At 47.8% G+C, this 15,697-nt stretch overlaps 1 pseudogene; it reads left to right on the top strand.

Annotated features, from left to right (window-relative positions):
* LOC147083937 (uncharacterized) overlaps positions 1-15,697 on the top strand; it is a 455,464-nt pseudogene that overhangs the window by 169,691 nt on the left and 270,076 nt on the right.

The following is a 15,697-nucleotide window of genomic DNA, read 5'->3' as shown; positions in this document are numbered from 1 at the left end:
GCTTGTTAATGTTAAGAGCTCCCAATAACTGGGCTGGATTTAAAGATTATTCCCTGTTCTCAGTACTAGTGAGCAGAGAGAAGCTGATGTTATAGAATCATAGAGCACAGTAGGATGCCTTTCGGCCCATGGTGCTGGCTCTCTGAAAGAGCGATGCAATTAGTCCCACTGCCCTGCTCTTTCCCCACAGCCCTGCAAACTTCTGCTTTTAGTATATATCCAATTCCCTTTTGACAGTTACTATTGAATCTGCTTCCACCTCCCATTCAGGCAGTGCATTCCAGATCATCACAATTCGCTGTGTAAAAAAAGTCTCCTCATTTCCTCTCTAGATTCTTTTGCCAATGATCTGAAATCTGTGTCCTCTCGTTACCGACCCTCCTGCCAGTGACAACAGCTTCTCCTTGTTTGCTCGATCAAAACCCCTGATAATTTTGAGCACCTCGATCACAGCTCCAGTTAACTGTCTCTGCTCCAAGTTATATTGCCAGTGTTTTGTGAATTTTTGCTGTGATCGAGGTGCTGGATGTCCGTGCCTGGGGAATGGGACATTCTATCCTCATGAGCACCGAGTGTCAGCATCCAGCAATCTCTGGTCAGGGACTGTCTTTTTAAACTGCCTCACCTCAGCTTTTTGACTCCCTGATTTCATTATTAAACATTCCAGAGTTTTTGCAGACTGACCAAGGCTGAACAGATAAATGTGAGGTATTACATTTTGGTAGGAAGAATGGGGAGGTCACTTATCACTTGGAGGGTGCGAGTCTAGGTGGGGTAGAGGAGCAAAGGGATCTCGGAGTACAAATACACAAATCACTAAAAGTTGCGACACAGGTTAGCAAGGCCATAAAAAAAGCAAACCAAGCACTCGGGTTTATTTCTCGAGGGATAGAATTGAAAAGTAGTGAAGTTATGCTAAACCTGTATCGAACCTTGGTTAGACCACACTTAGAGTACTGCGTACAGTTCTGGTCACCATATTATAAAAAGGATATCGAGGTACTGGAGAGGGTGCAGAGAAGATTTACAAGGATGATACCAGAAATGCGAGGGTATACATATCAGTAAAGGATGAACAGGCTGGGTCTCTTTTCTCTTGAAAAAAGAAGGCTGAGGGGTGACCTAATCTGTACATGTAAGGGAACATGTAGGTGAGGTTTTAAATGAATATTTTGCAATTGTATTCACTATGGAGAAGGACGATGTAGGCATAGAAATCAGGCAGGGGGATTGTGTATATGCTTGAACAAATTAGTATTGAGAGGGAGGAGGTACGAGTGGTTTTAGTGGGCTTAAAAGTGGATAAATCCCCAGGCCCAGACAATACGCATCCCAGGCTGCTGTGTGAGGCAAGGGAGGAGATTGCAGGGGCTCTGACACAAATTTTCAGAACCTCTCTGGCCACAGGGGAGGTGCCAGAGGACTGGAGGACAGTTAACGTAGTACCATTATTCAAGAAGAGCAGTAGGGATAAACCAGGGAATTACAGGTCAGTGAGCTTAACATCAGTGGTAGGGAAATTATTGGAAAAGATTCTGAGGGACAGAATTAGTCTCCACTTGGAGAGGCAAGGATTAATCAAGGATAGTCAGTGAGGCTTTGTCAGGGGGAGATCATGTCTAACCAATTTGATTGAATTTTTCGAGGGGGTGACTAGGTGTGTGGATGAGGGTAGTGCAGTTGATGTGGTCTACATGGACTTCAGTAAAGCTTTTGACAAAGTCCCGCATGGGAGACTGTTCAAGAAGGTAAGAGCCTATGGGATCCAGGGCAATTTGGCACATTGGATCCAAAATTGGCTTAGCGGCAGGAGGCAGAGGGTGATGGGAGGCAGAGAGACAGAGAAAAGGGAAACAAGGATAGAAGCAAAACACAGGAAGGAGAAAAGCAAAAGTGGCAGTCAGAGTAATCAAGGGTTTAAATCAAACACGGCCACAGTACCAATAATTCTAAAAGGTCTAAGAGTGTTAAAAAAACAAGCCTGAAGGCTTTGGGTCTTAATGTGAGGAGCATTCATAATAAGGTGGATGAATTACCTGTGCAAATAGATGTAAACGGATATGATATGATTGGAATTACGGAAACATGGCTCCAGGGTGACCAGGGCTGGGAACTCAACATCCAGGGGTATTCAATATTCAGGAAAGACAGGCAAAAAGGAAAAGTAGGTGGGGTAGCGTTGCTGGTTAAAGAGGAGATTAACACAATTGTAAGGAAGGATATTAGCTCTGATGATGTAGAATCTGTATGGGTAGAGCTGAGAAATACCAAGAGACAGAAAATGTTAGTGGGAGTTGTATACAGACCCCCAAACAGTAATGTGGAGGATGGGGATGGCATTAAACGGGAAATTAGAGATGCGTGCAATAAGGGCACAGCAGTTATCATGGGTGACTTTAATCTACATATAGATTGGGCTAACCAAATTAGTAACAATACTGTGGAGGAGGAATTCCTGGAGTGTATACGGGATGGTTTCCTGGACCAATATGTCGAGGAACCAACTAGAGATCAGGCCATTTAGACTGGGTATAATGTAATGAGAAAGGATTAATTAGCAATCTTGTTGTGCGAGGCCCCTTGGGGCAGAGCGATCATAATATGATAGAATTCTTCATTAAAATGGAGGGTGAAGTATTTGACTCAGAGACTAGGGTCCTGAATTTAAATAAAGGAAACTATGATGGTATGAGGCGCGAGTTGGGTAGGATTGATTGGGGAATGTTACTCAAAGGGTTGACGGTGGATAGGCAATGGCAAACATTTAAAGATCGCATGGATGAACTACAGAATTTGTTCATTCCTGTTTGGCATGAAAATAAAACAAATAAGGTGAATCAACCGTGGCTAACAAGGGAAATTAGGGATAGCATAAGATCCAAGGAGAGGACATATAAATGGGCCAGAAAAAGCAGTAAACCTGAGGATTGGGAGCAGTTTGGGATTCAACAAAGGAGGACAAAGGGATTAATTAAGAGGGGGAAAATAGAGTATGACAGTAAACTTGCAGGGAACATAAAAACTGACTGTAAAAGCTTCTATGGATATGTGAAGAGAAAAAGATTGGTGAAGTCAAGCGTAGGTCCCTTGCAGTCAGAATCAGGAGAATTTATAATGGGGAACAATGAAATGGTGGACCAATTAAATACATACTTTGGTTCTGTCTTCACAAAGGAGGACACAAATAACCTCCCAGAGATGTCGGGGAACATAGGGCCTAATGAGAGGGAGGAACTGAAAGAAACCAGTATTTGTAGGGAAATGGTGATCGGGATATTGACAGGATTGAAGGCCAATAAATCCCCAGGCCCTGATAATCTACATACTAGGGTACTTAAGGAAGTGGCCCCAGAAATAGTAGATGCATTGCTGGTCATCTTCCAAAATTCGATAGACTCTGGATTGGAGGGTAGCTAATGTTACCCCACTATTCAAAAAAGGTGGGAGAGATAAAATGGGGAATTACAGACCGGTAAGCCTGACATCGATAGTGGGGAAAATGCTAGTGTCCATTATAAAAGATGTAATAGCAAAGTACTTGGAAAACAGTGACAGGATCAGACAAAGTCAACATGGATTTACAAAAGGTAAATCGTGCTTGACTAATCTACTGGAATTTTTTGAGGAGGTAACTGGTAAAATAAATAAGGGAGAACCAGTGGATGTGGTGTATTTGGACTTTCAGAAGGCTTTCGATAAAGTCCCGCATAAGAGATTAGCGCATGGGATTGGGGGCAAGGTACTGACTTGGATAGAGAACTGGTTGGCAGACAGGAAGCAAAGAGTTGGAATAAACGGGTCTTTTTCCAAGTGGCAGGCGGTGACTAGTGGGGTAATGCAAGGATTGGTGCTAGGACCCCAGCTATTCACAATATATATTAATGATCCAGACAAGGGAACTAGATATAATATCTCCAAGTTTGCAGACGACACAAAGCTGGGTGGGCGTGTGTGCTCTGAGGAGGATGCTGAGAAACTCCAGTATGATTTGGACATGGGTGATTGGGCAGATGCATGTCAGATGCAGTATAATGTGGATAAATGCGAGGTTATCCACTTTGGTGGCAAAAACAGGAAGGCAGATTATTATCTGAACGGCAATAGATTGGGAGAAGGGGAAGTGCAATGAGACCTGGGTGTCCTTGTGCACCAGTCGCTGAAGGTAAGCATGCAGGTGCAGCAGGCGGTTAAGAAGGCAAATGGTATGTTGGCCTTCGTAGCAAGAGGGTTCGAGTACAGGAACAAGGATGTCTTGCTGCAGTTGTACAGGGCATTGGTGAGACCACATCTTGAGTATTGTGTGCAGTTTTGGTCGCCTTATCTGAGGAAGGATTTTCTTGCCATGGAGCGAGTGCAGCGAAGATTCACCAGGCTGACACCTGGGATGGCATGAATGATATATGAGGAGAGATTGGGTTGATTGGGCTTATACTTGCTGGAGTTTAGAAGAATGAGAGGGGATCTCATTGAAACTTATGAAATTCTAACAGGACTAGACAGACTAGATGCAGGAAGGATGTTTCCGATGGCAGGGGAGTCCAGAACCAGGGATCACAGTCTAAGGATAAGGGGTAAGCCATTTAGGACTGGGATGAGGAGCAATTTCTTCACCCAGAGAGTGGTGAACCTGTGGAATTCTCTACCACAGAAGGCAGTAGAGGCCAATTCATTAAATATATTCAAGAAGGAGTTGGATAGAGCCTTGTGTCCAATGAGGGGAATAAAGGCCCACAGCCTCCCCTGGCCCCGGGCCCTGAACAAGGGACTGGAGAAACTCGCTGCCCTGCGGATCAGACAATCAGCCGGCGCAAGTCCCGCCCCTCAGGCTCCCTGATTGGTTGGAGCACCTGCCGCCGGCTCGCTCCTCCAGCCCCACCCCGCTCGCTCCCTATTGGTCGGAAGCTCCCGTCAATCAGGCCCTGGGCCCGGATCACGTGTCCCTCACCGACTTTACCAAGAAAACCCCAGGCGGTCACCGGGCAGAGCTGCTGGTCTGCGAGAGCGGGGTCAGGAGATTAATAAACTGCGGGTAGGCCACGCCGCAGTTTTATAAAGTTGGAGAACGACCTCAGGCCCGAATGAGATCCCGCGGCCCGGTCTATTTTCCACCGGACGGCAGCTGTGAGGCTTTTTATCAGTGACAGGCCCGGGTTACGCGTGGCCATCTTGGTGGAGGAAAGAAGACCGGTTCCACCTGCAGCACGGCACATGCACAGCCATCTTGGTACAGGAACAAAGGGTGGGCGGGGTTTCAGGGTCCCAGTGACCAGGAGAGACAATCATTGACTCATTGATTTTATTCTCACTCTGCACACAGCGGGTGTAGAACTGAACCCAACCAGAGTAAAGGGAGGGGGGAAAACTGGGAGTGGAGGAAAGAAATGTTGGAGATGGTGCGATGGGTTTGGATTTCAGCACAGGGAGGAGGGAGAGTGTGTGGGACGGGGATTTACAGCTTTGGGGGAACAAGAGAGGAAAGAATGTTCCACAGAAACTAGAATTGTCTGTTCTGAATTTCTATCCTGTATTTACAGTGATGACTTTTGTAAACTCCTTTTACAGGGTGTGAGAAGGGCAGGATTTACAGACGGGAAACTCAAACCAAACATCACATCAAGATCTGACAGAGTCACTCCATTCATCAGGACCTGAATATCATTGACCTTTTGTGGTAAACCACTTTTATCGTTCACTATCGTTACACTATGGTTATCACTGTTTATATCATTACACTATGGTTATCACTGTTTACACTGTTGTATCACTACACAAGGTCACCTCTTGCCACGCTGTTATACCTGGGCTGACCACAGCTGACTCCGCCCATGGCTCCGCCTGCTTGCCCAGGTATAAAGGTGGTCGACTGGCTGGTATTCCTCCTTGTTGGATCCGATCACCCACGAGGGTGGGCTCTGTTATTTAGCCAATAAAAACCTATAGTTACTAACTTAACTCATCGCTTTTCATGAACTGAATTGATAGGTATATCACCTTTGAATATGGAAGGACAAATGTTTGTTCTGTCTGTGGGAAAAGATTTCAAACATCAGTGTGACTGGAAAACACACACCCAAGTGAGAGTGTTCCAGTGCACTGACTGTGGAAAGAGGTTTAACCAGTTACACAGCCTGAAAAATCATCGCACCATTCACAGCGGGGAGAAACCGTACACGTGTTCTGTGTGTGGATGAGGCTTCAACTGATCGTCCAACCTGGAGAAACGCAAGGACACCCGCACCATGGAGAAATGGTGGAAATGTGGGGACTGTGGGAAGAGATTCAATTATCCATCCAAGCTGGAAACTCATCAGTGCACTCACACCAGGGAGAGGCCGTTCACCTGGTCCGTGTGTGGGAAGGGATTCGCAGAGTTATCCAAGCTCCAGATACACCAGCGAGTTGACACCGGGGAGAGACCGTTCACCTGCTCCGTGTGTGGGAAGGGATTCGCAGAGTTATCCAAGCTCCAGATACACCAGCGAGTTCACGCTGGGGAGAGACCGTTCACCTGCTCCGTGTGTGGGAAGGGATTCGCAGAGTTATCCAAGCTCCAGATACACCAGCGAGTTCACACTGGGGAGAGCCGTTCACGTGTATTGAATGTGGGAAGGGATTCACTCAGTTATCCAGCCTCCATAGACACCAGCGAGTTCACACTGGGGAGAAATCGTTCTCCTGCTCCGTGTGTGGGAAGGGATTTGCAGAGTCATCCAAGCTCCAGATACACCAGTGAGTTCACACTGGGGAGAGGCCACTCACCTGCTCCGTGTGTGGGATGGGATTCACTCATTCCTCAACTCTGCTCGAACACCAGTGAGTTCACACTGGAGAGAGGCCGTTTAAATGTTCTGACTGTGGGAAGAGGTTTAAAAGCACTGGAAATTTGACGACACACCAGCGTACTCACACTGGGGAGAAGCTGTTCACCTGCTCCGTGTGTGGGAAGGGATTCACTCTGTCATCCCACCTGGTGAGACACCAGCGAGTTCACACTGATGAGAAACCATGTAAGTGTTCTGACTGTGCTAAGAGCTTTAAATCGCTGAAGGACCTGAAGAGACACCAGCGAGTTCACACTGTTCTGTAGCTGGGGCGACATGAACGTGGAATGGATGAATGTTTTATAAATTCTTGGACTGCTGTTTAATCTTTAAGACTGTTGTGCTGATGATTCCCTTCGATTGACTGTTCATGGTGTTACATAGAATGTACAGCACAGAAACAGGCCATTCGGCCCAACTGGTCCATGCCAGTGTTTATGCCCCACACCCACCCTACTTCAATTAACCCGATCAACATCTCCTCCCATTCCTTTCTCCCTCATGTGGCTTCCCCATAAATGCATCTATGCTGTTCACCTCAACTACTCCCTGTGGTAGCGAGTTCCCCATTCTCACCATTCTCTGGGTAAAGACATTTCTCCTGAATTCCCTACTTAATCTATCAGAGACTATTTTATATTGATGGCCCCATAAATATGATGAGATTCTGTTAAGCTGACGTGTATGATGTTGTCCTTTGTCTTTGACCCCTACGTAAACCTGAGGTCATCCAAAACTCGGCTGCCTGTGTCCTAACTCGCACCAAGTCCCGTTCACCCATCACCCCTGTGCTCGCTGACCTACATTGGCTCCCTGTTAAGCAGCACCTTGATTTCAAAATTCTCATCCTTGTTTTCAAATCCCTCCATGGCCTCGCCCCTCCCTTTCTCTGTAATCTCCTCCAGCCCCACAACCCCCCGAGATATCTGTGCTCTTCCAATTCTGGCCTGTTGTGCATCCCTGATTTTAATCGCTCCACCACTGGTGGCCGTGCCTTCTGTTGCCTCGACCCTAAGCTCTGGAATTCCCTGCCTAAACCTGCCCAGCTCGCTACCTCTCTTTCATAAGAACATAAGAAATAGGAGCAGGAGTGGGCCATACGGCCCCTCAAGCCTGCTCCACCATTCAATAAGATCATGGCTGATCATCGACCTCAACTCCACTTTCCCGCCCGATCTCCATATCCCTTGATTCCCCTAGTGTGAGGGTGCCAGTCAGTTCCTTTTTGTAACCTCTAGATGGCACCTTCACTTGTTTTGTTCCTTTGTTAATTGTCCTAGTCTCTGGTGTTAATTGTTTCTCGTTCTCTGGTGTTAGTTTTTAATCAGCCTGTTAGCTGTTTATGGGTGGCACCTGGTTTTCTTGGTATATAAGTTCTGTTGTTGTTTCACTCAGTGTCAGTCCTCACTAGGGTGAACCAGGGAGTTAGTCTTGACAATGTTCCTTGTCTTGACTAGCCTTTCTTCTATGGCAGCTTGCCTTCACAAGCTGGCTGCCATAGTTCTCTCGAGTTATGTATCTAAGTCTGTGTTCTAGTTCTCTCGAGCTATGTACCTAAATCTGTGTTCTAGTTCTCTTGAGCTATGTATCTAAGTCTGTGTTCTAGTTCTCTCGAGCTATGTACCTAAATCTGTGTTCTAGTTCTCTTGAGCTATGTATCTAAGTCTGTGTTCTAGTTCTCTCGAGTTATGTATCTAAGTTTGTGTTCTAGTTCTTTCGAGCTATGTATCTAAGTCTGTGCCATAGTCCTCTTGAGCTATGTATCTAAGTCTGTGTTCTTGTCTCTGGATTTAAGATGTATTTAAGTCTTGTACTGTTAAGTTGCTTGTCTTGGTAAGGTGCTGTTTGGACTAGCGTGTTGCTATGTGGGAGCCGTTGGGATCTTGTCTTGAGCCTTGCATTGATAAGCCGATTACCCTCGGGGTAGCTTGTCTGGAGTTGTGCCTCGGCAAGCCGGTTGCCCCTTGTGGTAGCTTGTTGCAAGCTCAGTATAGACAAGTGGGCTTCCTCATGGAAGCTGTCCTGCGTTCCTATCTTGACTAGCTGTCTTGTAACTTGTCTCTAGTTCTTATGTATGCTTCTGTCTCTGTCTCGAGTTCTCTTGTCTCTAGTTCTTATGTATATTGCTGTGTCCCTTGTGTTAATCTGGTTATGTGTAAATCTAGTAAAGTTCAAACAAAGTACTGTATTTGTCTCTTGTCTGGTTTCTGCATTTGGGTCCAGAACCTACCTTTGCCTGGAGAGCACGGCCTCGTATTTATACGGCCCCGTGGCTCCCCAACCCTGACACCTAGAGTCCAACAATCTATCGATCTCAGTCTTGAATATACTCAACGACTCAACTTTCCTCCTTTAAGACGCTCCTTAAAACCTACCTCTTTGACCAAGCTTTTGGTCACCTGCCCTAATTTATCCTTATGTGGATCGGTGTCAAATTTTGTCTTAAAATACTCCTGTGCAGCGCTTTGGGATGTTTTACTTCATTAAAGGCGCTATATAAATACAAGTTGTTGTTGTTTTGATGAATGAAACATTACTGAGCCCCTGTACCCGTGTTATGGGATGAAGTGCCAGACAAGTGAAGGCACAACATCTGGGTGTGAATCTAATAATAACTTCACGGACCGTATAGGTGTGATAACCAGACGGGCTTATGGTTATAGTCTGGTCACAGATGGACTAAATTCCCTGAATTAGCAGGAGTTCAGGAGGCGGTCAACAGACGGGTCCAAACAATCCCATTTCCTGAGCGGTAACCAAGCTTGTGTATAAGAACAGGCCACTTAAGCCGTTGTCAGTTGGAACAGACTCGAGAAGATCGCGCGTGAATCCACTGTACTTCTATTCTCCAGATTGAGGGAATTATCACCTGATCTGTGTTATGCAGCGCTCTTAATAAAGTCTGGAGAGACAATTTGTGTTCTTGTGAGCTTGGTTATCTGGTATCCGAAACCCTGGGACTCCCGATCATTAGAGTCAACCTCAGTGTGTGGAAAGGGATTCCCTGGTGTATCCCACCCGCTGACACACCAGAGTGTCCACATTGTGACTGCGGTGGGTCGATTCCACTGTTTCCGATGCCTTTAATCACATCCAGGACTGAACCATGTTAATTCAGGCAACTGGGGCTTGTTAATGTTAAGAGCCCCCAATAACTGGGCTGGATTTAAAGATTATTCCCTGTTCTCTCAGTACTAGTGAGCAGAGAGAAGCTGATGTTATAGAATCATAGAGCACAGTAGGATGCCTTTCGGCCCATCGTGCTGGTGCCGGCTCTCTGAAAGAGCGATGCAATTAGTCCCACTGCCCTGCTGTTTCCCCACAGCCCTGCAAATTTCTGCCTTTAGTATATATCCAAATCCCTTTTGAAAGTTACTATTGAATCTGCTTCCACCTCCCATTCAGGCAGCGCATTCCAGATCATCACAATTCGCTGTGTAAAAAAAGTCTCCTCATTTCCTCTCTAGATTCTTTTGCCAATGATCTGAAATCTGTGTCCTCTCGTTACCGACCCTCCTGCCAGTGACAACAGCTTCTCCTTGTTTGCTCGATCAAAACCCCTCATAATTTTGAGCACCTCGATCACAGCTCCACTTAACTGTCTCTGCTCCAAGTTATATTGCCGTTGTTTTGTGAATTGTTGCTGTGATCGAGGTGCTGGATGTCCGTGCCTGGGGACTGGGGCATTCTATCCTCCGTAGCCTTGTAGGTTACAGCACTTCAAGTGCATATCCAAGTACTTTTTAAATGTGATGAGGGTCTCTGCCTCGACCACCCTTTCATGCAGTGAGTTCCAGACCCCCACCACCCACTGGGTGAAAAAAAAATCTCCTCAAACCACCTCTAAACTTCTGACCAATTACTTTAAATCTGTGCCCCCTGGTTATTGACCTCCCTGCTAAGGGAAATAGGTCCTTCCTGTCAACTCTATCTAGGCCCCTCATAATTTTATACACCTCAATTAAGTCTCCCCTCAGCCTCCTCTGTACCAAAGAAAACAACCCCAGCCTATCCAATCTTTCCTCATAACTAAAATTCCTCAGCCCAGGCAACATCCTCGTAAATCTCCTTTGCACCCCCTCTCGTGCAATCACATCCTTCCTGTAATGTGGTGACCAGAACTACACGCAGTATTCTAGCTGTGGCCTAACTAGTGTTTTATACAGTTCAAGCAAAACCTCCCTGCTCTTATATTCTATGCCTCGGCTAATAAAGGCAAGTATCCCGTGTGCCTTCTTAACCACCTTATCTACCTGTCCTGCTACCTTCAGGGATCTGTGGACATGCACTCCAAGGTCCCTCTGTTCCTCTGCACTTCTCAGTGTCCTACCATTTATAGTCTATTCCCTTGCCTTGTTAGCCCTCCCCAAATGCATTACCTCACACTTCTCCAGATTGAATTCCATTTGCCACTGTTCTGCCCACCTGACCAGTCCATTGATATCTTCCTGCAGTCTGCAGCTTTCTTCTTCATTATCAACCACACGGCCAACTTTTGCATCATCTGCAAACTTCTTAATCATACTTCCTACATTCAAGCCCAAATCATTGATCTCGACCACAAAAAGCAAAGGGCCCAGTACTGAGCCCTGCGGAACCCCACTGGAAACAGCCTTCCAGTCACAAAAACACCCTTCGACCTTTACCCTTTGTTTCCTGCCTCTGGCCAATTTTGGATCCAACTTGTCACTTTGCCTTGGATCCCATGGGCTTTTACTTTCGTGACCAGTCTGCCATGTGGGACCTTATCAAAAGCCTTGCTAAAATCCATATAGACTACATCAAACACACTACCCTCATCGACCCTCCTTCTTACCTCCTCAAAAAATGCAATCAGGTTAGTCAGACACGACCTTCCCTTAACAAATCTATGCTGACTGTCCCTGATTAATCCGTGTCTTTCTAAATGAAGATTTATCCTGGCCCTCAGAATTTTTCCCAATAATTTTCCCACCACCGAGGTTAGGCTGACTGGCCTGTAATTACTCAGTCTATCCCTTTCTCCCTTTTTAAACAACGGTACCACGTTAGCAGTCCTCCAGTCCTCCGGCACCACCCCTGTAGCCAGAGAGGATTGGAAAATGATGGTCAGGGCCTCTGCTATTTCCTCTCTTACTTCTCTTAACAGTCTGGGATACATTTCATCCGGGCCTGGGGATTTATCCACTTTCAAAGATGCTAAACCCCTTAATACTTCCTCTTACACTATGTTTATTTCATCTAATATTTCACAGTCCTCCCTGATTGCGATGTCTGCATCATCCCTCTCTTTTGTGAAAACAGATGTAAAGTATTCATTAATATATATATGATGTGAGGTTAGTGTGCCCTTACCCCTGTTTATTATTCAATCAGTAACTGTCCCTTTGCCAGGCCCACTGCCTGCGGCCCCTCTCCCAGATTCCAGCCCCAGCTCTGTGCTGCTTGCGGCCCCTCTCCCAGATTCCAGCCCCAGCTCTGTGCTGACTGAGCTGTTCTCACCTGGGGACAGCGCGTCACAATCGGCCCCAGTGCACCTGAGCTGGAGAGGAGGCCCCGCCCCCTTGCCGTGCCGCCATTGGTTGGAGGACCCGCCGCCAGTCAGCTCCGCCCGCGCTCTTCCTTTTGGTCAGAGCTCCCGTCAGTCACAGGCCCCGCGATCACGTGCTGTGGTTCACTCCGCCCCCTTGCAAAACTCACTTTCCCTCATTGATTGCGGCTCTTCACCAACACCGTCTTTACAAAGAAAGCCCCGTGCGGCAGCCTGGTGCTCAGGCGCGGGGGAGGATGATTGACAGGGGCCCAGGGTGTGTGCTGAGCATGCGCGGTGCGGGCCGGGCACCTGTGGAGCAGGAGAGGGCGGGGCCATGGGACGCATGCGCGGTGTCAGACACAACTCAGCGGCTGGAGCTGATGAGAGACACAAGAACATAAGATGTAGGAGCAGGAGTAGGTCATTTGGCCCCTCGAGCCTGCTCCGCCATTCAATAAAATCATGGCTGATCTGATCTTGGCCTCAACTCCACTTCCCTGCCCGCTCCCCATAACCCTTGACTCCCTTATCGTTCAAAAATCTGTCTATCTCCACCTTAAACACACTCAATGACCCAGCCTCCACAGCTCTCTGGGGAAGAGAATTCCAAAGGTCAGAGGCTGGGTATCCTGTGGCAAGTGTCTCACCTCCTGACTCCCCAAAGCCTTTCCACCATTTACAAGGCACAAGTCAGGAGTGTGATGGAATACTCTCCACTTGCCTGGATGAGTGCAGCTCCAACAACACTCAAGAAGCTCGACACCATCCAGGACAAAGCAGCCCGCTTGATTGGCACCCCATCCACCACCTTAAACATTCACCCCATCCACCACCTTAAATAGTGACTCGCTGCACCACCAGTGCACTGTGGCTGCAGTGTGTTCCATCTACAAGATGCACTGCAGCAACTCACCAATACTTCTTCAGCAGCACCTCCCAAACCCACTTGGCTCCTGCAGAGATACCTGTACATCGAGAATCCTCCTCAATGGTGTGCGCTGGCGACGTATTTCTTCTGTCAGCTGCATGGCCTCAATTACGACACGCAGCTCCTGTTTGTGGAATTGGGTGGTACACATGCCTACCTGCGGGAGCTGCCTGTCTTCTACCAGGAACTGCTATGGGTCTGGAACAGCGTCGCCTCCAGGCGGAGTTCTCCCCCATCAGGAGTGGCGGTTCTCCTTCGGGAGCCGCTGCTCAGGAATCCGCACCTCCGTGACTGCTGGATCGGGTGGCTGGCGGAGAGCAGGGCTGTGCCTGGCAAGGTGACTAGAATCAGGGACCTGCTATGTGGTGGAGGAGTGGGCTGGATGGTGCCAGAAGAGCTGGCACAGCGCCTGTCCTTGGCCAACGTCTGGCGCACGGCCAAAGCCATCGAGTTGCTGAAAGCGGCAGTGGGCCCCGACTCCACTAGGTGTATCGAGGAGGCTCAAGCACATGGGGTGATCCCGTCCGAACTGACCCCCGTTCGGACAGAATTCCTCATTGGCGCACGACCCTGAAACCCCTCTCAGGAAATGGCGCCTCACAACTTGAGCCGCCTCGGGGAAATGTCCTCCGTGCCCTTGAGCTCTGCATGGAGGGGTTTCCTGTACGGGCTGCTGCTGCACACTCTCCACTTTGCCATCATCGTCTGCCATCCGTACATGCCTTGGCGTGCCATCTTGCCATCTGGTGGAGGCAGAGGTCCCCAATGGAGGGCTCTCTATGCGGGAGTCCTCCCTTGTTCTATTGGGGACTTGGCCTGGAGGGTGTTGCACGGAGCCGTCCCTTGCAATAAAATGTTAAGTAGGTTCACAGACTCCCAGGCCGCCTGCCTTTTCTGCAGCCTAGAGGAGTCCATGTTCCATGTTTATGTGGAATGTGAGAGGTTGCAGCCCCTGTTCCATTTTTTGAAGGGGCTGCTCCTCGATTTTTGGTTGCAATTCAGTCCCACGCTCCTGATCTATGGCCACCCGGTGCGAAGGGGAGCAGGCAGATCGGAGGACCTCCTTGTAGGACTGCTCCTGAGCCTGGCCAAAATGGCAATAAACAGGTCCAGGCAGCGGGCAGTCGAGGGGGTCGTTCGGCCCGATTGCCTGCCTCTCTTCCGCGGCCATGTTCATGCCCGGGTGGCCCTGGAGATGGAGCACGCGGTGTCTGCCGGCACACTTGAGACCTTCCGAGACCGGTGGGTGCCGCGAGGACTGGAGTGCATTGTCACCCCGGCTGGGGTGAATTTAATTTAATTTGATAAGTTTCAAAAATGAATTTAAGTTTTTAAGTTTCATTACAGTCCACTTGTTCGGCCGGGAGAGCGAGAGGCTCCGCTCGGCGATGCAGAGAGCCCTGCAGATGGAGAAGAATGTCAACCAGAGTCTGCTGGATCTGCACAAACTCTCCACTGGGAGCACCGACCCTCAACTGTGTGAATTCCTGGAGACCCATTATCCAGATGAACAAGTGAAGATGACCAAGAAGCTTGTAGAGACTGGGACCCCTGCCTTGTAGGCATGAGGGCTTGTGACTTTGTACAAAGATCTGAGACCTGAGCTCTGTAAATGTCATTCACTGTCAATAAAATGTTCAATTTTATATTAAATAATCTTTTTAAAAAAAATTTTAAAGACAAATTTCCTCCAGTTTCACAGACAGCCTTTGTCACTGCAATAATTTCTTAAATGTTTAATCATTAAATCAAAAGCATCAAAAAGGAAGAGAGTAGCAAAAGTAAAGAAAGACTTGCATTTCTATAGCGCCATTCACGACCACTGGACGTCTCAAAGCACTTTACTTTTTGAAGTGTAGTCACTGTTGTAATGTGGGAAGTGCAGCAGCCAATTTTCACTCAGCAAGCTCCCACAAACAGCAATGTGATAATGACCAGATAATCGGTTTTTGTTATGTTGGTTGCAGGATAAATATTGGCCAGGACAACGGGGATAACTCCCCTGCTCCTCTTCAAAATACTGCCATGGGATCTTTTACATCCACCCGAGAGAGCAGACGGGGCCTCGGTTTAACGTCTCATCCGAAAGACGGCCCCTCCGACAGTGCCGCACTCCCTCAGCACTGCACTGGAGTGTCAGCCTAGCTTTATGTGCTCGAGTCTCTGGAGTGGGACTTGAACCCACCACCCTTTGACCCAGAGGCGAGTGAGCTGCCCACTGAGCCACAGCTGACAACGTTGGTCCCTTAGAGGTAGAGACAGGAGAAATTATTATGGGGAATAAGGAAATAGCAGAAACGTTAAAACAAATATTTTGTATCTGTCTTCACAGTAGAAGACACAAAAGCGTACCAAAGATGGTGGGGAACTGAGGGTTTAATGAGGGTGAGGAACTTAATGTAAAGTACTAGAGAAACTAATGGGACTAAAAGCCGA

This window comes from Somniosus microcephalus, unplaced genomic scaffold (assembly GCF_052327205.1).
Source record: "Somniosus microcephalus isolate GS21.2 unplaced genomic scaffold, FLI_Smic_1.0 scaffold13, whole genome shotgun sequence".
NCBI lineage: Eukaryota > Metazoa > Chordata > Chondrichthyes > Squaliformes > Somniosidae > Somniosus > Somniosus microcephalus.
Note: the sequence above shows the minus strand (reverse complement) of the source record. Positions and strands in the feature narration are given on the sequence as shown.